Consider the following 26,297-nt stretch of genomic DNA (forward strand, 5'->3'; position numbering starts at 1 on the left):
AGTACTTTAGAAGGAAGAGTAAAGAGCTGGAACAGAAGAAGAATGATAGAATCTCAAAATGAGCATGCGTGAAGACAATAGATGTGATCTGCTGTTGAGTCAAGTGTGTAAATAAGGTACGTAAGGAAAGCTGGTGGCAAAATGCAGAAGTCCTGGAAGTCATCAAAATAAAGAAAGAATGCAGGAGGAAATGTGAGATAAGAGAAGATGGACCAGGTTAAGATGGAAAATTGGCTAACAAAAGCTAATAAAGGAGTGTCAGTGGCAAAAACAAGACATCAGAGATCCTCTGCCAGCTTCTGTATAGCGACTCAGAAGATGGCACAAATATATTCTGTCTGTGAGACAGCAAAACAACAAAAAAAGGCATTCTCTTCATAATGGATGTCAGCAAAAACATCTCACCAAGTCTAGAGGGCATCAAGGACAGGTAGGAGTAGTTCAAGAAGCTTCTGAATGAATCAACGCTCAGCTGTACTGCTGCAGGTGCAGCCTAACATGAACGAGGAGAGAGAACTCTCGCTAGAAGAAACAAGCCTATTGGGACTAACCCAGTCTACAAAGGATATCTAAATAAAAATAAATAGGTGCACAAAGGAAAATGAAGTCGGGGAAAGTGAAAAGTACAGATGAAGTCACAGCAGATAAGATCAAGATGGTGGGTGTGTTAGGGAAGAAATACCCTCTCAGGGTATTTATTGTGGCATGGAGAGACAGACGTATCCCAGACAGCTGCAGAATAAGCATTCTAGTACCAGTGCATAAGATCAAATAGGATATTCACAACTGCAGGCATTACAGAGGTATGAAATTCCACTCACACTGCAAGTAAGTGCCAGAAAGGGTAAACGACACACAGATATGAAAGAGGAAAGTAAGTTAGGGGACTAGTGGGTTAGCTGCTTTGGTTCAGATGAAGATGCAGTACAACTAGCCTGATGTTTGCATTGAGACAGACAGAACAGAAGATGTTGAAGAGGAGGAAAGGGTTTTGCTGGGCATTCCCAGAAATGGAGAAAGCGAATGACAAGGTCTGGAGAAAGCTAACTTTGACCATTCTGCAATGGGTGGAAGTCCCAGAAACAGTAGGCTGTAATAATACAACAACGAACAACTTCTGGACTCAAATGAGGCTGTGCTTGAGTGTTCATCTCCGAGCTAACTCTTGCTTGGGGGCACAGACTTACAAAATTGCTGCATGCATACAAACAGGCACCACAAACAGACTCTGAACAGGAACTTCAGCAAATGACAGGGCCTGGAATGCAAAGACAAATGGGGCAAAGAATACTTCTGAGCAGTGGTCTTCAAATTTTTTCCCTTGGATCTGTTAGTTCTCTGCTTTCCAGCACTTTTATTAGCTTATTAGTCTAGCACTTTAAAGTATTCCCGGTGCCAGAAAGTCTGCTCTTCAAACTTTCCCTTAGAACTAGCTGGTTTCTCAGTAGTAGCACTAAACTCTGAATCTCTGGGACTAGCACTTGCTCTAAAACCTGCTGGAAAGCACCAGGAAACCTTAACCTGATACTAGCACTCAACTCTCCTGGTTAATGAGGAGAAATTAATCACAGGTACTAAACAGCCTATAATTGCAAAGTACCTTGCCAAGCTAAGGGAAAACCGTTTTGTACTTTACAAAAGAAGCACCGAACCAGGCATGTCCAAGGGTCAGCTTCCGGTGATTTCTCCTGTCCACCTGGTGAATCTGGGCATACTGGGGCAATGCAGCAACTGGCTCATGTACAGACAACCCTCTCCTCCTACCACCAAACACTGCAACCTGCGAGGGATGCACTTACATAGCCAAACTGGAAGCAAAGCTCTCTCCACCCAAGATTGCGCTAGACAGTCAAGAGGAGAATGTTAACACCTGCACTACACCTCAAGCAACACATAGCCCTTCAAAACTCATGCCACCAACATCCACACACAGTAACACTAAACCCACTTATGCGGAGGCCCTTAACATTAACCTGCCCAAGCAACAAGGACCTCTGAAGCTGAAATGCAAACAAACACCAATCGCAACCAAAGTGTCATATAGCTCACAACATCAGTGTGCCATCCAACAACAGCCCCTAAGGCAAGACAACGTACCCAGCACTTTAGTCATAGGTGACTCTATAGTCAGGCACACTGATGTCCCACTCACCAGGCTGAACAAGGAAAAAATTAGTCAGCTGCCTGTCGGGTGCCAGGATCCGCTACATCACACATGCACTCAAGTCACTCCACAACAAGTACAAATTGTCATTGTCCATGTTGGAGTGAATGACTTGAGACATACCTCCCTGGACTACATAGAAGAGTTCTCAAATCATGTGGGCTAGGCAGGTATGACCATAGCCCTGAGTAGCATCCTGCCTTCGCCCAGAATGATGCCACAGTATAAGAACAACATGACTGACTTCAACAATTAGCTAAGTTTCTGGTGTCATTCAAAGGGAATGCAGCATCTGCCTGCCTGGGACGACATGATTAACAAACCACGATGCTTTGCCAGAGATGGTCTGCACCTGTCACCCCTGGGATTCAGGTTACTGTGTAAGGCTCTTGCCACCCCTATAGTGCCTTTTTTAGGTAAGGCTCAAAGGACAAAACCACCACCATAACAGATATAAGCATGCAAAAATCCGAAGGTAATGTTACTCGATATCTGTGCAGTAACTGAGACCTGGTTCAAGGCTCTAGAGAGCACCCCTGCAATACCAGGCTACAAGTATTCCCAAACTTTTCGGCTACCAAACCAGGACAGAAACACTAAAGAAGGAGGAGTGTCCATATTCACCAAGGATATTCACACCTCCAGGCTTGTTGCCCAACACAATGCATCTGAAATCGTACAGGGGCAACTAACACTAGGTAACACTGTAATCCAAATTATAGCTTGCTATACATCCCCCACCATGCCCCAAGATTCTCACTAGACCTTTCTAAACATACTGGCATATATTAAGATACAACCAAACACCCTAATACTGGGTGATTTCAACTACCCTGCCAATAATTGGGAAAACTACGCAGGTACCAACACCTTTGCTCAAGGATTCTTGGAATTCATAAATTCCAACACCCTGGATCAACTAATCCATAGTCCCACCAGTGGCTCAAATATCCTAGACTTGGTCATTACCAACATGGGAGATCGATGCTCCACACCAGTGGTCACCCCCTCTTTGGTCAGGTCTGACCATAAGCTATTACCCCTGACGTCCACATTCCACCCCCCCATCCCCCAAGTAGGGAAACCCCCATAAAAAATTTCTCCAAAGCTAACTTCATGCTACTCAAGTCAGAAGTGACAAACTTCATGACACCCATGCAGACAGGAACTGAAAGTTCAACTGCTGAATCCTACACTAAGGCACTGTATGAGCACATCCACTTATGCATGAATCGTACCATTCCAAACAGAACCAAGATGCTCGCCTCCAAAAAAAAGGAAGCCAATCTGGTGGTCCCCTGCCAAAAAAAAAAAAAAAACTATACAAGAGAAGGAAGAAACTGTTGCAAAAAAGAGGAAAATCCCAGGATGCAAAATACTCTCTTACTAGCTTCAGTAAGAAGCTGAGATCACTCATAAAATCCTCCAAAGCTAGTTATGAAAATAAAATCGCCAAAGATTCCAAGGACAACTACAAGGCATTCTATAGTTATGTCAAGAATCTAAATGGCAATACTCAGATCTGCTCTGAGCTACAACAGAATGGTATTAAATATACTGATCCCAAGGATATTGCCAATATCCTGGCAGATCGATTCAGTGCCAACTTCAACCCCCTCTCATCCCCTAAAGGGCCCATCTCAATACCAAAACGTTTGCCAAATTCCAGTAATTACAGCCAAACAGGCAAAAAACGCACTCTCCAAAGCTAAGAATACAGCATCCATGGGACCAGACGACATCCCGGGCTGTGTACTACCGAACTACAAAATGAACTGGCACTTCACCTAAGTGTCATGTTTAATCACAGCCTTACCTCAGGCTTCGTGCCCAATGAGTGGCACACAGCTACAGTTATCCCACTCCACAAGGAGGGCTCCACCTTGGATCCCGGGAACTATCGTCCCATCAGTCTGACGAGCCTGATCTGCAAAGCCATGGTATGCATTATCATGGAACTTATAAACAAAGACACTGGCAACCTTCAAACACTGGACCCCACCCAGTTTAGTTTCGTAAAGGGCCGATCTTGTCTCCTCAACCGGATTGACTTCTTCGAGTCAGTCTCCACAGCCATGGACGATGGCAAGGCGGTCCACACAGCCTATCTGGACCTCGCCAAGACATTTGACACCATCCCCCACTCTGGAATCATAGATAAACGTACTAAGCTGGGCATTAATCCTTACATCACTCAATGGTTTGCCAACTGGCTTAGTGACAGAACTCACACTGTAAAAGTTGCAGACTCAAAATCCAGCTCCAGACAAGTGGAGTACCTCAGGGTTCAGTCCTGGGACCGCTCTTGTTTGCCATCCACTTCTCTGAAGTACAGGCCAGCACTAAGGGACTTTGGCTAACAAAGTTTGCAGATGACTGCAAACTGGGAGCCATTACTGAATCCCCAAATGATGTGGATATTCTGCAAAAGGACCTTAAAGAAACAGATGCTTGGTGCCAGAGCCATGGGCTCAAGCTCAATGCCAATAAATGTATAGTCATCCCGTTTGGGAAAAAACATGTACCCATGAATACCCACATAAGTGGCAGTACACTAAACACTGAAAGTGTGATAAGGGACTTAGGGACAAAGGTGGACAGTGGTCTCACCGTCGATAAGCACCTCGCCACAACAGTCAGGAAATCCTTCTATGTGGCACACCTCATCACTAAGGGCTTTTCATCCACAAAAAAGAGGTCATTGTCCCACTGTACCCATCCCTCATTAGACCCATTATACAGTACAACTCCCTATTTGGTATGTACCTCATAAGACATCTACATCAACTGGAAAGGCCACAGAAATACCTCACTAAAAGAATCACAAGCCTAAAGCAGATGCCCTATGCTGACTGTCTAAAAAAACTCCAGCTATACTCTGTCGCATATTGCCTACTCAGAGGCGATCTCTGCTTAACATACAAGGCCATGTCAAACCCAGAGCTGTTGGACATGCTACACTTAAAGAAATCCCAATCCCTCAGAGCCACACACTACAGGGATCTAAACCTGGTCATCACAAAGAACAAAACATGCTGGAGGGATAGGTTCCTGACCCAGAGACTGGAACATGGAATAGAATGCCCATACATGTCAAGCTAAGTGCCTCATCGGCCCTCTTCAAAAGGAACCTTGATGATTGGATGGTAGATAGGAAATTCACCCTGGGGAGGGGATCTCATCAGTGCTGCTAGACAGAGGACCAGGGAAGTAAATATTCTGGGAAAAAATAGCCAGGGAATTGTTATGGCTAGGCTTGTATAGACCCTAGGGCCGATAACCTAGTACCAACCTATGAACCTATAAGACTGTTGTCAAGGCAGCAAAAGGGGTGAAATCAAAAGAAGCCGAAAATGAGAAAAAAGGGAAAATAGTGGAATCAGTTAACATCTTCAAGTATTTAAAATGTGTGGTCGATTAGAAGGGAAATCTGAACAAGGCGGTGAAAGATAACTACCTGAGGTGAGTAGTAGGTAACACACTATAGACAGATGATGAAATTGAGACAACATAGCTGAGGCCAAAGTATCCTTAAATGCAGAGAAGGTGAAACAGAATAAACTAGAATGGTTCAGCCATGTGGACAGTAAAGTGGGAAATTATCTGGCAATGCAAACGTGTAGAGATGGGAAGAAGGTAACAGCGGATGAGATGCTCAACCAAGAGATGGATGGATTGTGTGATAGAAAGCCTTCAACAGTCGGGCATAGGTGCTGAAGAAGGTAGCAGAGTGGTACTGAATCAACAGAGATGGTAGCATTTGCACACCTCAACCTCATGTAAATGGCAAAAGGGGGTGGTGAGGGTAATGAGGATAATTCTAGAACAAATGCTGATGGTTATGTGAAAGGTAAATGATGGGGTTACCCCCACCTTTGGGTGTACCTGCAAAAGTAGTTGTCTTACATTCTGTTACAGTGTTTGGTAGAATAAAATAGCTTTTTTTTACTTGCACAGTGCATGGGGACCCCAGGTGTAAACTAGGATCAGCCAAGTATCACCTTCTTGGCAATGTAATGGTAAGCGTTCTTCTAGGGAAACTAATGAAAAGGAGCACTGAAAAAGATTGTGCAAGTAATTTGTTCTAGATTTTTCTCTCTCCCAATTACAACTTTACTTTCAGATTAAAGCCAAAACTAATTTCAAAATTAGTTTAAGTGAACAAATATTTGCTTTGTATTAATGAGAAATAACTAAGCAAGCTCCACGCATAGATTAGGTTCACTGGTATGCACTAGTTTAATGGCCACAAGGACCTGTTTAAGCCTAGCCATGTATCCCAAATGTCTTCAGCAAACTTTCTGCCCTAAAAGTTATTTTTATGGGTATGTGTAAACTAAGATATGCGTGGTCAAACATTTACAGGTTTCCGCTATCCAACAGAGATACAGATGATAGACCAGGGATGAGTTTCTAATTTTCCATCCATTGGTCCAGGTTATGTTTGAAAAAGGGTCAAGGAAGAATTCTACTTCACATGGATAGGAGGGGGTATTCTCCAAGATATATACCTGTCCATCCAAGATGTCATTTATGTCACAGGCAAAGTTTAACTCCCTGGTTCTGGAAGACATGATGCTATTTTTTGCAGATATGCAAAAGTTCCATCAGACTGGGATCCTGGGATGCCTTGTGTGTCACACACACATCATCCCTTAAACTCTGTAGGATACAGAGTATAGCGATAGGGCTTTGATGCAATCTGCACATGATACGTATTCTTTTGTGAGGAACTTCTGTGGATATTTCATTTGTTGCATGTACCTAGTCAGTTATGTCATAAAGGAGGCACTGTACTCAGTGATGGATCTGATGAGGGCTGAGTACAGTGGAACATTGGCTTCCTCGGACCTAGATGCCATATCCCTGCTTATAAGTTCAACAACATAGAATTATTTCCTTACTACCAGAGATGCATGTTAGTCAAAAGTCAGATTACTGTCTACATATGTCTCCAAATCACCAAATATTGGGTCTACTCTTAAGGTTGTGTTATCAATAAGGTAGTTTCCTGGGGTAGCTGACTTTGCAAAGGGTACTATTATAGGTCCCCTACACATGATCCAAATTTTAAACTTTGACTTTTATATGGCTGAGACCATATGATCAAAGTTTTAAAACTTCGAACGGTCTGAACACAGATCCCTGTACAACGTGGAATGGGAAAATGTTCCTTTTCCTCACTGTAGTGTGATCTCAGAGTTGGTATATTTAAATAGAAGGGGGTATATGGGGGGTACAGGGGGGCTTGTCCCCCCTGCAAAAATGTTCAGGAACTTTTTTTTTTTGTCTTGTTTTATTTTTTTTTCAGATGTTCGAACTTTTGAAACATCGATCATATGGTCTCGGCCATATGAAAGTTGAGGTTTTAAAAGTTTGATTATCTGTAGTAGATCCACTATTATGCATTTCTTGGCATTGGGTTTTTAACCGTGTCTATGGCATTGGTTATTTGCCTGCATTAGCCTTTCCTGGGAATATTAGTGTCTTCGAGGAATTCTATGACTGCTCCAAGTTTGTCTTCATCTGCAAACCTAGTCAGCCAGAGGCTCTTGACATTGGTCTTGACTTTCAGAGAAGTAGATGCCAAAAAAAGACAGGACCCAGCACTGATCCCCAAGGGACCCCACCAGTGACTAGCCTCTTTATGGAAGCGGATGTTCTATCACAACTTCCTGGGTCCTACCTGAGAGCTAACTAGTAATCCAGTATGTAACACAGGGGTTTATGGCTAATTTTGTGAGTTTGTTTACAATGCCCAGTGGGGTATTTTATCAAATACCTTGGCCAGGTCAAAGTAGGCAGTACACACCACTTTGCTGTAGACTATTACCTTGGTGACCTTCGCAAAGAAGTCTATCAGACTAAGTAGGCATGATCTTCCCTTGACAAAACCAAACTGGATTGGACTCCGTGCCTGGAGGTCATCGTCATTATTAATCATTTCCATTATAAATCTTTCCATGGCTTTGCATATGAGACTAGCAAGACTAATGGGTCAGATGTTTCTGGGGTCCACAGAAGGCCTGCCATTATGTAGAGGGATGACTGTTGCAGTTCATTTGCCTGACTTGAGGCTATGGTTAAACAGTGACTCCAGTGGTCCTGATAGGTTGTGTTTCTATGCTATTTAGGAGGCATTTTGGGATATTATCAGAACCCACTGATGTGGTGTTCTTGGACATGGAAAGTATGTTCAAGACTTGTATAGTAATGGTTGGGGCGGTCATGTTCAATGGCATTTCTTCAGGAGTGACCAGTAAATGGGGGGGGGGGGGGGTAAATTAGAGTTGAATTTGTCAGCCAGTAGATTTTCTATATTTTCCAGCTCTGTGTATCTGCTTCCATTCAGAATTAACTCTGCAACTTGTCTTGTGTAGTGTTTGAGTTTATGAATATATAATTAAAGAAAGCATTGGGATTGTCCTTGGCTATTTTTACCTCAAAACTGGCTTTGGTAGACCTGACTTGATCTCTGAGTTGTTTGTTTAGACTGGGGAGAGAGAGAGAATTTATCATACTGGGCATTGTATTTCCTGACTTTTGTCCCTTATGTTGACCAGCTTATTGATGTCTAGACTCCATCACGGTGGCTTATGTTTTTTTGTTTGTTTGTTCTGCAAAGGCAAGTATCTTCTTTGGGTGTGTGGGGCTTGAGATTTTGTCTGGTTATCACTCGGTGATAGGAAGTTTGCTTTAGAATAGTTTCTAAATGCTACAGGCTTAGCTGGAGTCATATGTTATACTTTTATTTCAAAGGCAACTTTATGGTTCAACCTTACTAGGGAGGGCATTACACTGGGGGATGCTAGTGAGGATAATGTCTAAAATGTTTGTTCCCCTACTGGGCATGTGTACCAACTAGTCCAGGATGGTAGTGTTTACAAAGACCAGGAATCTCTGGGCCTCCAGGCTTGAGGTCATGTATGATCACAGTTTACAACAAGACAGTTAGTCACCCATAAATATGGTATTGGGTTGAATGGTGAGTGTCTCTAGTAAGTTAGACTTATGGGTTTCCGAGTAATAGAGAGGGACCTACAGCTAGCAAGGATATGGTATGAGACTTTGCCTATGGTAATTTGGAAGTGGAGAAAATCAAGCCCATCATCATTGTTTGACTAGCCTTGAGGTGACCTTGTTATTGGTGTAGACTGAGACACTGTCACCACCTTTAGTCCCTGCCTTTGCAACAGTTGGCATAAATATGTGGAAGGCCTTGCAGCCCTGCACTGCCAGGGTGCTGTCCCCGCTTTTAAATCATGCCTTGGTAAATGCACAGATGTCTTCATTCTCCAGGGTGAGGAGAGCTTGGAGGAAGTTGAGTTTATTGTTTAGATTCCAAGCATTGAACTGTAACACCTTTAGAGTGCCTTGGGTTTGTTTTGCTGTGTTGGAAGGCGTGTCAGCTTGGCATTGCCTAATAAAAATCCTGTGGGGGAGGATAATGTTTTAGCCAATATCTGAAAGCCCAGAATGGACAGGTACTGATCATCCTTGGCAAAGCAACATTTATTTATTTTACATTTCTGTCTGAGCAGAAAAGGCCTCTTTTCAGCAGAGGCCCAGGGAGAAAAGCTCCACATAGAAAAATTACAGATACATTTAGATATTTAGACATGATCAATATACACACAAATTACAACAGACATGTTTTTACAGTGGTGTGCAGCACATCAACAGTTACAGTGGAGAGAACAAACAAGAAAATATTAATTTAAAAATAAAGGCAATTAATAGATTTGTGGTGTACAGCTGAAATTTGGAACATAGGTAGAATACATACATAGTACACAGCTACAGTAGATACACTGTACATTAGCCAGTGTTTGTGAGTAAGAGTGAAAACTATTATCAAGTACTCTAGGTTTAGTATGTGTTTGATTTTGCACAATGGAGTGACAGTGTCTAGGTGTTGTAGAAATGTTTTGTTGAAATATGCTACAGCCTGGTCAAGTGGGAGGGTTTTTTTTTTGGGGGGGGGGTCTAGTCACAGTTACAGAGTAAAGTATTGAGGACATCAGGAGAGAAATTGCTTGCGTTTCTAGTGGATTTATAGTTAGTGGTTTTACAATATGTTTGTTGTACTACGTATAAGGTATATCATGTTGTGGTCACTTAGTTGTCTGGGAGACTGCCTATGTGGGGTTGTTAGTTAGGACCCAGTCAAGGATGGATTCCCTTTTAGATTTTTTATCACATCTAGTTGGATTTTGGACTAGCTGCTGGATATCCATGGAGATTTATTAGATTACTTGGTGGTTCCAATATACAGGTGAACCAATCTAGGCTGAAATCCCCCAGAATAAGGGTTTCTTGTGAGTATGTGGAAGAACACCAGGATAAGAAGTCTTCAAGGCTAGCAGGTGTATTGCCAGGTGGAATATAGATCACAATTCTGGTGATAACCTTTTTAGGCTGAAGCTGAAGTTGTGAGATAAGTATGTCCAAATTATTGGGGGAGGGGTAAGAGTTTGGTATTTGATGTAAAATTAAGTTGGACTTGTACACTAAGGCAGTTCCACGCCCTTTACAAAGTGGTCTGCCTTGCTTAATGATACTGTAAGCTGGTAGGGAGAACTTCTGAGTTAGCCATGTTTTTATTTAGCCAGGTTTTTGTTAAAGCAACTATGTCTGGGGAGTAGTGTGCTATTGTGGCCTGGAGTTCAGGTATTTTATTTCTGATACTTCTAATATTAATATTTAGCATTAAAAGATGGTTAGTTTTGCTGCTGTTGTTGTTGATTTTGCCCAGGGATGAAGATAGTGGGGGTATTATGTTCTGACAATTGTGTTGGAGCAGTTTGTGTTGGACAAGATGGATTTGGGCCTGGGTTGGGGTGGATGTCCCCACTTATGGTGAGCCTGGCGTTAAAATGGTGATACAGATGTTGGAGTTTGGTGATGAGTGTGAGAAAGTATTGTGTTTTTTTTTTGGAGTAGGAATGAGAGTATATGTGTTTAGTTCTGAATTGGTCTGTTATACGGTTCTTGAACAATTGTGGGCAGATATTATAATGTGCAGTGTCTGTATATGAGAGTGCATAATGTAGTGTTGTGCTACTAAGTTTAGGGACATTGCTAGAGTGATAACTTGTGCAGTTATAAAGAATTATGAGAAGACAGACTAGACTTAGTTGTGTGATAGTCATGGTTATAAAGTTTAAGTTGGTTCTAGGTGGAGGTGTGGATAGGAATTATAGGGTTGCACTATATGTGCATGGGTAAGTAGTGTGGGGGGATGTAATAATGCCTAGTGGGAATAAGAGTGGTTGGGAGTATTCTGTGGTGGAGCAACTGGGGTGTGGTGTAATGCGATCTGACTTCAGGAGCTGTGATTGGTGGAGGTGATGTGAGGTTGAGGTGTGGTTGCGATTACTGTAAATGTAGAGGTAGTGAGGGTGGGAGGGAATTGGGGGCAGGGCAAGAGAGCAGAGAGCCCGAGCATTAGCGACTGCGAACGGAGTGGGGCAAAAAGTGTTACTTTACAAATCTGAACACTTTAAACAAATTCCTGAGGTCTAATGGCTTACCAGCAAGTATAATTCAATTTCTGAAGAGCACTTGTGTCCTGGTGGGAGACTAGCAATTTAAAGATGGCTCCATGCTCAGCAGGATTTTAATATAAACTTAGTATTGGGGGATAGCACAAGGGGTGTAAACCAGGTGGAATGCAAAGAAACCAGAGAGGCAATCAGTAGAAATCTATCAGTGAAGGTCTCAGAGGGGATGATTAATAATTCAAACTCTACCTGTAAAGTGAAGAAGAGAAGAGACAGCAAAGTTTATTAAGGTTGGGAGTGTGTCTTCACATTGACTTGCTTATTAGTAGCCAGTTTGTGCACAGATTAGAGTAGGGAGATACATTAGCAATGAAAGGGAATGTATAGAGATGCAAATAACTTTCTTGGGTGGCGTAAGCTATGGAACCTTGCTGGCTAGGCTTATGTAGGCCCTTGGCCCGATAGTCTAGTACCTACCTATGAACCTAAATAAACATGTGGGGCTCAAGTGATACAAACTAAGGCAGAAAGCACTGAGAGGGCTGCTTGATGGTTATTTTAATCACAGAGATCTGAATTAAATGTATACTGTCTATTGGACAGTTAGGATTAATGCACTAGCTTGGGGGGGGACACAAGGCTACAACAGTCAGTTTTATTAGCACGCCGAGAACTAGTAAGAAACACTGCTAATGTTATAGGTTCACTCTCATAACACATACAAGTAGAATGCCTGGGTGGATTGACCCTGCACTTGAGGCTCAAAATGTATATCCTTGTTTAGTTTTGCAGTACTGATTCCTTCTTAGACTGTATGGGTGGGTTGGTAGCCGCAGACTGCAGAGTTGCTTGAGCGTGCTCCTGCTCTTGAGGCTCAAAATGTATATCTTTGTTTAGTTTTGCAGTATTGATACCTTCTTGAACTGTATGGGTGGGATGGTAGCCGCAGACTGCATGGTCTGTTGACCACATCCTCTCATGCTGACAACTAATGTATCCCCTCAGAATGACAACAAATGCCAAGACAATCATTAATGTTAATCATTTTCTGTTCATGTTGTGGTACCATCTTTGAAGGTTGAACGCTGTTCAGTGCTGGGCTCATACCAGCCTGAAAACACACAGTCCAACAGCTCCATAATCTCTCTCTTCATATAGTCCAGGGTGGTAAATCTCAGGTCATTTACACCCACATGGAGTACGACAGAGTCATACTGGTACCTACGGTCCAAATGTGTGAGTGATCTAGCAGATCTTGACCTCTGATAGACAACTGACCATGATCTTTTCCTTATTCTGCCTGGGGAGTCAGACATCTTGTGTGTCTTACAATGGAGTTTCCTATGACTAAAATATTGGGTTGTGTGGTGGCTTGCCTTATGGCCTTTAAAGTTGAGACTCTATGCAGTGTGGCTGTATGTGCTGTAGTGGTTAGGGCTGCTTAAGATTTTTGTTGTAGATCAAATGTATGGGAGGACTTTGGGGTTAAGGAAGATTATTACTTTTATGTGCCTCATCATATGTGGGTCTGTGTGTCTGATCCATACTGTCTGTGCTGGGTGTAGTGTGTGTATTTCTGACAACCTACTAGGTATTGTGTGTGTGTGTGTGTGTGTGTGTGTGTGTGTGTGTGTGTGTGTGTGTGTGTGTGTGTGTGTGTGTGTGTGTGTGTGTGTGTGTGTGTGTGTATGGAAGAGCTTTAACTGTTACTTAAGGATCTGCAGAATGGATCACTGCACAAAGTGTGCAGCAGGGTTAACAATTCTGCTTCTAACTATGCAATCAGTCTTCACTGATGGATGTATAAACAACCCTTTTAATGTGAAAATGAAGGGAATATTGAAGCCTGTACTTAAAAAAATAAGGATGAAAGAGGAGAGGACAACCGGTGACCTGGAGAAGGATAAGGGCACCTGTCAAAGTACAGCTGTGGTTAGAAATGTTGCCATAAATGTAGATTTCCCAGTACACTCACAGCTGCAATTTTTATTTGTGAGATAGCCTGTATCCAGGTGGCCTACAACTGTGCATTCCCCAAAGGCTTTGACCACTTCCCACCCACTGCTATTAAAGACATCAGTGGTATGTTAGGGGTTTTGGCCAATGTCACATTTAGATCATTCTTGCCCTAACAGTACCCAGAGGAAAACCCTGTCCAAGCATGTTAATAGCTATACAGAGGCAGCTATACCCACCAGGAAGAAGTACAGAACTAACTCAAAAAACAAGCCACTCTGGTGGAATCACAAAATCAATCAGATGTATAACAGGAGGAAGAAAATCATGACAAACATTAGGAGATGCAGCACCCAGCAGAATAAAAGCACTCTCATTAAACTAAACAAACAATTCAGAGGACAAATAAAGTCTACCAAAGCCAAATTTGAGATACATTTGGCCTCTCAGGCCAAGGATAACCACAAATAATTCTTTAGCTAGGTCCACAACCTCAAAGGCAATACACAATTGTGTGCAGAGCTCAATGCAAATGGAGTCACCTATATTGAGCCAGAAGATATAGCAAACCTCCTGGCTGATAAATTCAACTCAAACTTTACTCCTCTCTCCCCCTCAACGTTCCCTCAGGGAATATCATCAAATATAACTCCCCCTAATATCACAAGGGAACAGGTCCTTAAGGCTCTCTCTAAGACCAAGAACACTGCATCAATGGACCCAGACAATATCCCAGGATACCTTCTAAATTGCATGAAACATGACCTATTAGGGCCTCTGGAATTACTATTTAACTGTTGCCTCCAAACAGGCTTCGTGCCTCATGAATGGAGAAAGGCAACAGTCATACCTCTGCACAAAGGTGGGCCATCTACAGACCCTGGAAACTACAGATCTACAAGTCTCACTAGTCCTATATGTAAAGCCATGGAAAGAATTATCATGGAGATGATCAATAAAGATATAGTAAAGATATAGTAAACCTCCAGACACTGGACTCAACCCAGTTTGGTTTTGTAAAGGGCAGATTTACTGGTGGACTTCTTTGAGAAGGTCACCAAAGCAATGTATGAGGACAAAATCGTTCACACTGCCTACCTTGGACCTGGCCAAGGCATTTGACACAATACCCCACTCAGGCATTCTTGACAACCTCAGAATGTTAGTTACAAACCCGTATGTCACCCAGTGGATAGCCAACGGTTTCACAGACAGGACCCAAGAAGCTAGAATTGGGGAGTCCACCTCTACAAAGAGGCCAGTCACAAGTGGAGTCCCTCAGGGATCAGTCCTTGGGCCGCTCCTTTTTGGCATTTACTTCTCAGAAGTCAAGGCCAATCATTGGTCTCTCACTGACTAAATTTGCAGATGATTGCAAATTCCGAGCTGTCATTGAATCTCACACTCACACAAATGTTTTCCAGGAGGGACTGACACAGACAAACAACTAGTGTCAGAATCATGGACTAAAACTAAATGCCAATAAATGCATAATAAATATCCTTTGGGAAGTCATCCATCCCTGGTAACTATCATACTGACAACACACCCCTTAGAGTTGACCCAGTAGTCAGGAACTTAGGGGCACACACAGATAGTAATCTAGCCTTTGATCATCACGTGTCTACAGTGGTGAGGAAATCATTCTATGTTGAGCAACTTATAAATCTAAGTCCAAGGACGTCATTGTTCCGCTGTAGTCAGCATTCATCAGACCTATCATTGACTACAATGCCCACTTTGGTATGTACTTAACCAGGCATATCCAACAACTGGAATGTCTACAGAGGTTCCTCACTAAAAGAATACAGGGCATAAGTAATATGTCCTATGCAGACCGCCTCAAGGCCTTATCTCTGTATTCCGTCTTTTACAGGCTTTTTGAGGGGAGATCTATGCCTGGCATATAGGACATTGTCAGACCACACTCTGATGGACCTCCTGCATATCCACAAAACAAACAGTACTAGAATTACCCATTCTAAAGACTTAAACCTTGCCTGTGATATAAACAGGACCTGCTGGACAGATAGGTATGTATCCCAGAGACTACCCCATCTATGGAACAGGCTCCCCATCTATGTTAGGCAGAGTTCCTCCTTAATCCAATTCTACTGCAACTTGGACAATTGGATGGGAAACTGGAAATTCATCCCTGGTTTGGCACCTATGACTCTGATGCAAACAGGTAATCTGTAAATGGTTCATCTTCCAGGCCCATGCTTACACTTATCAAGGGTATCAGAACTCGTCAGAGATTTGGGATGCATGGCTAAGCTTAAAAAGACCCATGTGGTCATTAGTCTAGTGAACACCTTTGAACCTCAGTGTTGCAACCTGATAGAACTAGACAGGAGCATGTTTCCATAGAAACATGTCAACCCCTGGAAGTATGCCAAGATCAAGGAGGGAGGGGCCTGGTAGGGAGATGACAAGGAAGGCAAATGTTAAAACTAGAACTTACTCCATCACCAGAATGTCAAAAAAGGTGCCAGAGGAAGGGAGGGAGGCAGTATATGGACTGCAGCAGCAAATGTACTTGATCATCTACATTTATGGTAAGTTCCTAACACAGTTGTACTATGCGCGTCATGGTAAATGCTGTTCAGTAAACATTTGTGAGATTACATCCAACCATTATTTGTGGGATTACTCCCACAGCATAAGATCAGAGGGTGGCTCTCAGTGAACAGTGATTCAAAGAAGCAGACCTTACAAGATGGTGGAGGCACATCCAGTCCAGGCTCTAAAAACCACATCTAGGGTGCAGTGTTTGGAGAGGGTGTGTACAGAGGACCAATTATCTATTTTTAAAATGGAATGGGTACTGATCCCCCACCCCCACCCAAAGAATGCTGTGGGTGGCTTCAGTCACTCTGGTGGAATGGTCTTTGACATTTCTTGGGAAATAGTTCACCATAAGCAAAGCAGCAGTAACAAATGAAATGTGCAAGCTACTTAAGGCTAGTATGGTTATGGCTTTCATAAGTAGCTATCTGTTTTAATGCACTTGTTTTTCAATCCAAATAAAATCTCAACAGGCTATGCTCAGCCAAAGAATGCAAGGTCCTTTTTCCTTTGTTGTGAAGCTTAGAGGAGAAAAAACTAGAACTGTAAGTGAATGGCTTGATTCAAAGATATCTGCATCACTACTTTTAACATGAAAGGACTAATGCAAGAGGATAGCATGTACTGATGGAAAACTAAAAAGATTTTCCTACACATCAGCACAGGTAAAGTACAATTTTGTACCTACCATAAATGTAGATGTTCGAGTGCTAATACAGCCGCAGTCATAACAGATGGGTTATCCTGCCATCAGGCGGGTCCTCGGTCGGCCGAATTCCAAAGTCTAGGTCCGGCGTTGGATGTTGTCGCTTCTTCCCTGACGTCAGTGCGGCAGGGGTATAAAAGAACCAGCCGACGCCATTTTCTTCAGTTTTTCTTGCCCCAGATGTCAGCTGCCCCCAGAAGGAAGGCAAAACATAAATTTATGTAATAGTGCAATGCAATATAATCAAAAAACAGTAGTTGCAAGCAAATACACCATAAAAGAATACCCCAATCAGGTTGTATGAGGAGGTGTTAGCCATTAGGCCTGTCCCAAGAGGAGAAGGAGGGAGGGAAACCTGGACTGCAGCTGTATTGGCACTCGAACATCTACATTTATGGTAGGTACAAAACTGTACTATGTTCATCGTGCATACAAGCTGCAGTCATAACAGATGGGTAGAATCCCAAAGCTAAAAAGGGGTGGCAGGCACTAAGTGGAACTAGGAGGAGCAAGGATGCCCTGCAAGACTGCAGTGGCAAAGCCCGCTCTAGATTTGGAGTATAATGGTAGGTGATAGTGCTTGGAGAAAGTATGTACAGAACTCCAAGTGGCTGCTTCCAAAATATCTTTGGTAGGAACCCCCCTGAGGAAAGCTGCAGAGGTAGCTGTGGCCCTTGTGGAGTGAGATCTGATGCCTGTAGGTACAGTTTTACCATGAAAAGAATAACAAAAGCGTATGCAGTGGGCTATCCATTTTGAGATTGTCTGTTTGGAAATAGCCTTCCCTTGAGCACCTGTAGCATAGGACACAAAGAGTTGCTCTGATTTTCTGAATGGCTTTGTTCTGTCCAAATAATAACGAAGCTGTCTGTGAATGTCCAAGGAATGTAGTAGTCTCTCCCCTTTGTTTTGTGGATTAGGGTAAAAGGTAGGTAAGTGGATAGCCTGATTCAAGGCTACCCTGGATACTACCTTTGGCATAAAGGAAGGGTTGGTTCATATGGAAACTCTGTCCTGATGGAAAATGATGAAAGGCTGCACAGCCATGAGGGCTTGTAGTTCCGAAACCCTGCGTGCTGAGGTGATAGCCAGAAGGAAGGCTGTTTTCCATGAAAAATATTGGAGTTCTGTTGAAGCAGCTGGCTCAAATGGAGGCAGGGTCAGTTTTTCTAGAATGAAATTGAGGTCCCAAGCAGGTACTGGTTGCTTCCTTGGGGGTTTTATATTCTTAGCCCCTCTGAGGAACTGTCTTAAGAGAGGGTGAGAGAATAAAGGAGGATCAGTGTTGTATTGAGCAGAAATGGCTGAGGCATGGATTTTGATGGAGGAGAATGAAAGTCCACTGCTTAGCATCTCAGCTAGGTACTGTAATATTTGAGGTAAATTCAGTATTCCAGGATTCTGACCCTTTTTCTGATTCCAGGCACAAAACCCGTTTCCATTTTGCGGAGTAGGCTTTTCTAGTAGAAGGCCTTCTGACCTCAAAAATGACATCCTGCACCTCCTTGGAGAGTAGGGTCTGTTGTGAATTTAAGGAATCCTCCATGCGGCTAGATTGAGTGTTTTCAGCTGACTGTGAAGAGTTTTGAAGTTGTGCGGAGTCAACAGAAGAGGCATTAGAGACAGGATCCATGGTGGGGAATGCGTCAGGCTCCTCAGGAGTGGGTACCAGTGTTGTCTTGGCCAGTCTGGAGCAATGAGAATCATCTTTGGTCTGTCTGCTCTGGCTTTTAATAGAACTTTGGGCAGCAGAGGTAGAGGTGGAAAGGCATAAACTGTCATTGTTGTCCAACTGAAAGAGAGTGCGTCCACTTTCCAGGCCTGTGGATGATAGGTCCTTGAGCAGAATTTTGTCAATTGGTAATTTCTGTGGGTAGCAAAGAGATCTATGTTTGGCCTTCCCCATGTTTGAATTATCTTTGTAAAAATTTGAGGATGCAACTTCCATTCATGTGGATCTGTCATATTTCTGCTTAGGTTGTCTGCCAGCGTGTTTTCCTTGCCTGGCAGGAATTGTGCTTGAAGTTGGATTTGTAATTCCAGAGCCATGTTCCAAAGAGACATGGCTAGCCTGCACAGGGGATATGAATGGGTTCCTCCCTGTTTGTTTATGTACCACATCACTGTGGTGTTGTCTGTCCTTATCAATAGTTGGCCTGGATGCAGTAGGTCTTTGAAAGCCATAATAGCATTTTTTACTGCTAGCATTTCCTTTTGATTGATGTGTAGGTGCTTTTCTTTTGGGACCATTTGCCCTGAATGCACTGATCTGTCATGTGCGCCCCCCAGGCATAGTCCGAGGCGTCTGTTGTGATGATTTGATTTGCTTGAGGCAAGCAGAATGGGAGACCTATGTTTCTTTGGCATGCTTGAGCCCACCACAGAAATTCCTTTTGGAGGCATGGAATCAGTGGTATAATTGTTTCCAAACTGTGGCTGTGTTGAGACCATAAGTTTTTTAGGTACCATTGAAGTTTCCTCATATGTAGCTTTGCACATGGGATTAGCAGGATGCAAGATGCCATGAATCCCAGAGCCTGCAGGATTTTCCTTGCAGTCAGCCTGGTGAAGGTTGCCAGTTTTCTGAAGTATTGAGTTAGTTGCCCTTGTTTCTCTGGCGTGAGGTAGACCATCTGGGTGTTTGTATTCAAGCTGGCACCCAGGAAAATTATTGTTTGAGAGGGTATTAGTCTTGATTTCTTTTTGTTGACTATGTATCCCAGAGAGTTCAACAACTTTATTACAAATGCCAGGTGTTTCAGAAGTATGTGTTTGCTGTCCGCTTGGATCAGGCAGTCGTCCAAATATGGGTATATTTGTATCCCTTGAAGTCTGCAGAAGGCAATTACTGATGCCAGGCATTTCGTGAACACTCTGGGCGCAGTAGATAAGCCAAAGGGCAATGCAGAGAATTGATAATGGGTTGAACCTGCAAAAAATCTGAGGTATCTTCTGCAATCTTGTCTGATAGGGACATGCAGGTATGCCTCCTTGAGGTCCAATGTTATCAGCCAAGACTCCTTGCCCAGCATGGGAAGAAGCTGCTGTAATGTGAGCATCTTGAATTTTGGTACGAGTAAAAATGTGTTTAGGATGGATAGGTCCAAAATAGGTCTCCAATCTTTGTCCTTCCTTGGTACCAGGAATAGTCTGGAATAAAAACCTTGACCCTGTTCTTGTGCAGGTACCTCTTGAATAGCTTTCATGTCCATGAGAGCTGAAAATTGTTTTTGTGCCTCTGCCCTTTGATTTTGTGGCAGGTTTGGCATGCCTCTCATTTTTGGAAGGGTGTGAAAGTGGAATCTGTAGCCTCTGTCTATAATGTCCAGGATCCATTTGTCTTTTGTGACAATATGCCAAATTTTTCGAAAATAATGCCAGTTTTCCACCTAAAGGTGCTGCCATTAGAGCTTTGCTTGGCATGCAAAGGGGAAAGTCATTGGTTCTGCTTTCTGAATGGCTGTGATCTATCCTCTCCACCTCTTGGTGTAGGTGCTTGCCATTGTCTGCCTCTAAATGATCCTTGAGATTGCCCTCTACCCCTTGGGTGCCTGTATCTACCTCTTTGAGGTCTGTCCGTGACTGGAAAGGACCAATTTTTTGAAGGCCAATTTCTACTGAAACGTGGAGGTTGTACCTGTAGGAAATCTTTTACTGTTTGCACTAATTTTGCCTTTTCCTCCATTTTCTTTAATACCTCCTCAGCTTTAACACCAAACAATACATCTTTTTGAAGAGGTGCATCTAGTAATTTAGCTTTGACATGATCTGGTAAGGTTTGCTCTTTGAGCCAAGCATGTCTACGTATGACTGATCCTGTAACAGCAGCTCTACATGAGGCCTCTAAAGCATCAAAACCACATTGCAAGGTATGTTTACCCACTTGTTCTGCACTATGCAACAAATCCTGCAACTCCTTCAAGTCTGGTTGTTCAGGTTGTGACATTTTGCTTTTCAACTGAGATAACAAAAACTGTTGATACTTTAACATATGGAACTGTCAGTTTAATGCCCTCATGGTTAAAGTGGCCGAGGTGTATACCTTTTTCCCCCACCTTTCTAAAGCTCTGGAATCTCTCTCTGAAGGTAATGGATTTTTGGCAGTGGAGGCCTTAATTCCCTTGGGACCCTGTGAAATAGTTTCTGGGTCAGCCGCATGGCTTTTGTATAGGAATTGGTGTGAATCAGGAACCCAGTAATACCTGTCAGGCTTGACTGGAGCTGGAGGTAAAGAATCTGGGTTAAGGCTGGCCTCTGAATACACATCATCTAAGTATGTCTAAGACAGGAGGGATAGCCAGAGGCCTGTGCTGAGGGAGCAAGAGGAAATCCCTGAGCCTTTTCTTGGAGTCTGAGTAATCTTGGCCTTCCCAGTGGAAGTGTTCCCTCAAGGTATGCAAGGTTTCCCCAAAAGAATAGTCCTCGGGGGGGGGGGACAGAGGGAATGGACTCCTCTGCATCAGAATCTTCAAAAGGGGAGTATGAATGTTCCTGGTCTTCAGAATGCTCTGAAGTAATGGAGGCCTGGTCCGAGGAAGGGTATTCTTCCTCCACTCTGGGCCTTTTGTCCGAGGGGGGTTGAGAACCCCTGATAAGAGTAATCAAATCCTCAGCCATTTTGAGCATCTGTTTTTTAGGCATGGGGCCTTGAGAGGGGCCCTGTGGAGCTTGTCTTTTAGTATGCATGGCTGCTTTAGATTTAGTGAAAGCCTTAATGGAAAAAGAAGAAGAAGGCCTGAAGACACCTTGAGAGGTGGCAGGCCTGTCTAAACTCTGAGTTTCCCCGCCAAGAGTGGCGTCGGTATCTGTAATCGGGGTGTGGGCCGAGGAGCCTGCGACCTCAGGCACAGAAGACACCGCTAAGGAAGTGTCATCGGTAGTCAGGGGCTGCGTAGGCGCCTCGCTGAGAACCGGAGCACCTGTAGTCGGCTTTAGCGTGGTGTCGGTAGAAGTCACGGACCTTGTATGTCGGTCCTTATCTTTGCGTCTTTTACTCAAAACTGGAGTCGGAGTATCCGACGACATAATGTAATTAAACTTTTTGCCAAAATAGTGTTGGGCGAACTCCACCCGACGCTTAATAGTGCGTTTGTTGAATGTAGCACAAAAATGACAGGCCGAGACGTCGTGGTCTGGGCCTAAGCAAGGAATGCAGAGGGAATGGAAATCCTTATGCGGTATTTGCTTCCCACATGAAATGCAATTATTAACTTTGTCTGACATCGGTCTGAGGCAAGAAATGTTTCCCCAACGGGGTACTTAGCTTTCAAGAAGACTTCGGTTGAAAAATATTCATAATCTCAGGAGCTGGCCGACCGGCACTTGCGAACTGCTTCTGCTTCGGGCACCATGCGGCAAGAAAGACTGGAGAAAATGGCGTTGGCTGGTTCTTTTATACCCCTGCCGCACTGACGTCAGGGAAGAAGCGACGACATCCGACGCCGGACCTAGACTTTGGAATTCGGCCGACCGAGGACCCGCCTGACGGCAGGATAACCCATCTGTTATGACTGCAGCTGTATGCACGATGAACATCTCTGAAATCCTTCTGGCAGATATGACAGCCACAGAGAACAGTGTCATTCAGGATAAAATCTGGTAAGTGGGCTGATGCAGCTGGCTTGAAAGGGAATAGACTTACCTTTCTTAAAATACAGTTGATATTCCATGGTGGGACGATTTCCTTTCTCTTTTTTTCAATAAACATCTTTATTAAATTATCATGCATGACATAGGCACAATCTTACATTTATATGAAAAACAAACATTGACACCACTTTAGTTGCAAACATTATACTTCACAGACACCAATGAGACAACTGTAATTGCAAACATTAGTTAAGCATTATATGGATCATTCAAATCCTGCCTCTTAAACCTTGTTCCCTTCTCTACATATATTGTACTCAAAATTCCCATTTTTTTTCTATGTGGTTTCCATCGTCCCTTTTCTAAAGATCCCAATTCCAGTTGTTTTATCTCTGTTACTATATTCACTACTTCTAGTAAAGATGGTCTAGACTTTGATTTCCATTTTCTAGCAACTGCTTTTTTGGTAGCCACCATAATTAGACTCAGCAAGGCCTTACTAGGTCTAGGCAATTCCGATTCTGTATCACAGCTCAAAAAAATCATCTCCCCAGTAAATCAAGCATCTCCAACAGAGTGGTTCGCAGGGAATCCCTAAAGTCTGCCAGCACTTTACACTCTCATAAAATATGCTCTCAGCCTCCTCTTTCTTACCTGTCACACCTCCAACATTTGCTATCCACATGAGGAAAAATTCTTTGGAGTCTACTTGAGGTATAAGACTACATAAGTAACACTTCCAGGCAAAGATCCTAAATCTTCTAGACTTTGTTGCATACTTGGGAGATATGCATATATCTCCCAATTGTCATTTTGTGGATTGCTTATCCAGTCTCTCTTTCCAATCTTTTCTAAGCTCCTCTGATTGATTCTTATAATTATCATGCAATATTTTGTATGCTCTACTAATTATTCCTTCTTTAACAGCAGCTTCTGTTTGAGATTCTATTAAAACTCTACTAGTGCTGGTCTTTCATTTAGGACCCCCCCCAATTTCTTTCTCTTTGCCTATACTCTCATATCAATCCTTGATAGGGAACGCAATCTCTAACCTGCAATTCAAATAAATTATTGGCCTCTTCCCATTCTATTACTTTTCCCTTTCTAGTTATTTGCTCCCAATACCTTGGTTCCTTTGCCAGTTTTCTCCAATAAACTCCAGCCCCCTGTTGCCTATTATATGTATCCCAAACCACAGTCATCCCTATCGGAAGAATCTCTTTTCTCCATTCTCGTGCTGGTCTAGTTCTTAGACTACTCCCTGCTACTTTATGAATATAATACTCTATGATTTCTGTTGTTCTCCTTAAGAGTCTACATCCAAAATCCAATCTCTCTTTATTTATTAAGCTTCCCCCATATCATCATTCCTTTCCACTTGGAATTATAGTTTTCTGCTTGTGCTATGTATAAGCGCCTTAACTGTGTTGCTCTAAAATACCCCCTCAAACTGGGTAATCCTAGTCAGTCTTGTTATATTGGAAGAATCATCTTATCCGACTTGACCCTTGCTGTCTTCTCTTCCCAGACAAAATCCTGCAACTCTTTTATTTTAATTCCTATCCACTTTTACAGCTTTTCCTCTGGTTGATAAAAAACGCCTAACTGGTGTAGAAGACTAAAGGAACTAAAAACATTTTAATTGCTTGTATCTTAGTATCCATATAACAAAGCTTCCAATTTCTCAATTTTTTTTTATTACCTTCTGTTTAGTCTCTTCCCACATATCCTTAGCTACTATAACAGAGTCCTTTCTAATCCATACCCCTAAATAATTATTTTATCATGCCGGACAATTTCCTTTCTTAGTGGTCTTAGATGCAATACACCTTACAGAAACTGTTTCACAAATTCTCTAAAGGGGGGATCCAATGCAAGGCAGGATAAAGCAACAGTCTCATGGACCTAAAAAAAAGCAGGCCGTCTTCAAAAGGTCTGACATATTCATAGGTTCATAGGATGGTACTAGGCTATCGGCCCTAAGGCCTATACAAGCCTAGCCATAACAATTCCCTGTCTATTTCTTCCCACAATATTTACTTCCCTGGATCCCTGTCTAGCAGGGCGACTGACATGATCCCCGGGGTGAATTTCCTTTCTCCTATCCAATCGTCAAGGTTCCTTTTGAAGAGGGCCAAAGAAGCGCTCTGCTTGACATGTATGGGTAGTCTATTCAAGAGTCTGGGGAGTCTCTGGGTCAGGAACCTATCCCTCCAGTATGTTTTGTTTATTGTAATGACAACATTTAGATCCCTGGAGCGTGCGGCTCTGAAGGTTTGGGATTTCTTTAAGTGTAGCATGTCCAACAGCTCTGGGTTCCAGGAGCAAAGTCACATAAGCAGTGTCTGGATCTTAGTCCCTGGCTAGGAACTGTAGGGAGAATATTTTTCCATTTTGCTAGGCAAAATTTTCTTTGTTATTTTTTTGTCTTTGTTTTTTTTTACTCCCCACTGTCCATCAGTCATTAGTTGTCTCCCAAATGAAATCTTGGGACACAAAATGCTGAGTCCAGACATGCTGAAAAAAAATGAAAATGCAGAAGAGCGAATATTGAACATTGCTCTTTTCCTTTAAACTTCTTTTTTAATTGCCCTCCTTTATGCACCCCAAACTTATATATACACCAGGTCCAAGATCACCATACCTTGGAGAATAGGGAATATTCTGAGAAATGGCTATTTTAGACTTAATATATGCAAGTCTATATTTTCTGCCATTCAATCTCCACATCTTCGGACTCAGCAAAGTACTTAATCAGGCCCTACCTGATCAATTAATCATTCACTCACCATCACAGGGACAACCGTTAACTGGCAGGGGACAGCATACAGACAGCCATTAGGGTGGTTTCAGTTTTTGCTGCAGCCCTAAATCCTTGCCCGCTTCAAAAAAAAAAAAAAATTCCGCAAATGCATTTCCTCTCAGATAGCTCTACCTCTCTCCCCAAAGCACAACAGGCAGTTTGCCTGGATTCCACCTGGGAAACCACACAACTAAGTGTATCCCTGACAACCACTGAGAGAAGTGAGCAGGCCACACCTCTTCAAACCTACCCCATGCCTGCCTGGCTTCTCTAGTGCTGGGAACATTAGTTGCACCCAGTCACCTGAGATTAGGGCTTCAACCCTATGCACCATGGTCTCAGGCCAGGTTTTTTATGTTAGGTTTACTAGCCTTCATCATAATACTGGACAAATCCTCTGAATACATGTCCCTGTTTGGAATTAAGGTCAACTCTTCCAAGTTGTTAGCATCAACAGTGATCAGGCTAGATGCATGAATGAGAAGATTCATCCGCTGAGACAAAACATTTGCGCTTCCCCTTGTTATGCTTAGTAGGAGGGACAAGTCTAGGGCAAAAGGGAGATGTCAAGATGTCTTTTGGTCTGCCTACCTTGATCATTTCTAAAACTCTGGGGAAAACAGGTACAGGAGGAAAAACATACAGAAACAAATCTGTCCATTTTAAGGAGAAGGCATCTATCTTCAGGGCAGCTGGAGTTGCCATTCTGCAGCCGACCTATCTCAGCTGCCTGTTTTCAGGTTGGACAAAAATGTCTACTTCTAGCATACCCCAGTCTCTGAGCAGATTTAGGAAACCTTCTGTGCTTTACATCTTTTCATGTGGATCTAACCAATGTGCTCAGCCTGTCTGCTGCCCTATTTTAGTGGGATAGAATATAGACTTCTCTGTGCGCCACATTCACCTCTTGGGTAATCTTCCAGGCTTGCATTGTATCAGGAGTGTCCATCCCTGTTCACTGATAAATTATATCACTGCTGTATAGTCTGTAAGGATATGAAAGATTCC

Source organism: Protopterus annectens, chromosome 11.part0 (assembly GCF_019279795.1).
Source record: "Protopterus annectens isolate FY-2018-M chromosome 11.part0, PAN1.0, whole genome shotgun sequence".
Classification (NCBI taxonomy): domain Eukaryota; kingdom Metazoa; phylum Chordata; order Ceratodontiformes; family Protopteridae; genus Protopterus; species Protopterus annectens.